This window comes from Corylus avellana, chromosome ca9 (assembly GCF_901000735.1).
Source record: "Corylus avellana chromosome ca9, CavTom2PMs-1.0".
Classification (NCBI taxonomy): Eukaryota; Viridiplantae; Streptophyta; class Magnoliopsida; order Fagales; family Betulaceae; genus Corylus; species Corylus avellana.
The window spans coordinates 14,614,248-14,615,714 of NC_081549.1; positions in this window are offsets into that span (position 1 = coordinate 14,614,248).

Below are 1,467 nucleotides of genomic sequence, written 5' to 3' on the forward strand. Positions count from 1 at the left end.
TTACGTAGAAATTATTGGTGGAAAGGAATGAAGAAGGATATTGCACGGTATGTAGAACAATGCCTCACTTGTCAGCAAGTCAAGGCGGAGCACCAAAGACCTGCAGGACCTTTGCAACCCCTACATATTCTTGAGTGGAAACGGGAACGTATTTCGATGGATTTCGTGTCAGGCTTTCCTCGAGCTCCTAGTGGCCAAGATACAGTATGGGTCATTGTTGATCGGTTGACTAAGACTGCGCACTTCCTACCCATCAAGATGACCTACAGTATGGATTGACTTGCCGAGCTTTACATCAAGGAGATCGTACGATTACATGGGATTCCTGTGTCGATTGTGTCGGATTGTGATCCAAGATTCACCTCTAGATTTTGGAGGAGTTTACAGGAAGCATTGGGAATAAAGCTAACCTTCAGCACAGCATTTCACCCTCAAACAGACGGACAGACTGAACGGATCATTCAAACCTTGGAAGACATGTTGCGACTATGTGTTTTGGACTTTAAAGGAAGCTGGATTCAATACATTCCATTGATAGAGTTCACTTACAACAACAACTATCACGCTTGCATCGAGATGGCACCCTATGAAGCCTTGTACAGGAGGCGGTGTAGGTCGCCATTATACTGGGAAGAAGTAGGAGAGAGAAAACTACTCAGGCCAGAGATCATTCAAGACACCTGTGAGAAGATAGCAGTGATTCAGCAGAGATTAGCAGCAGCTCAGAGTCGATAGAAGAGCTACGCCGACGTCAGACGACGAGAACTGGAGTTCGAAGTCGGCACAAAGGTCTTTCTCAAGGTCGCCCCTATGAAATGAGTAATGAGGTTCAGAAGAAGAGGAAACTTGAGCCTCAGATTTGTGGGTCCCTTTGAGATTCTCGAGAAGATCGGCATGGTGGCATATCGTTTGGCACTACCACCAAACTTGACAGGAATTCACAACGTATTTCATATATCCATGTTAAGGAAGTACGTACTGGACCCCATGCACGTATTGGAAAGCGAGCCCTTACAGATTCAATCCAACATGACATATGAGGAGACGCCGACAAGAATACTGGATAAAAGGGAATAAGTCCTCAGGAACAAGACTATCTCTTTAGTGAAGGTCTTATGGAGTAACCACTCCGTGGAAGAAGCTTCATGGGAATTGGAGGAGAGCATGGGGGAAAAGTACCCGTATCTGTTTGAGTGAAAGCTGACGGGCCTCAAAGCGACTCTGGCACATCAGGTACTTCCTATGGTCAGTGGGTTAGTTGTTCACCAAATTCCTGGGACAGAATTTTTATAAGGGGGGAGGATTGTGACAATCATAAGTCCCTTTAGAATATTTTTAGTTGCCTCGTAGATTTTTTTAAAAAAAAGGGTGGCTTAGGTTAACAATGAGAATGGACGAATTAAAAATATATAATAATAATAATAATAATAATAATAATAATAAGTAAATAAAATAAAAGAGTAAAAT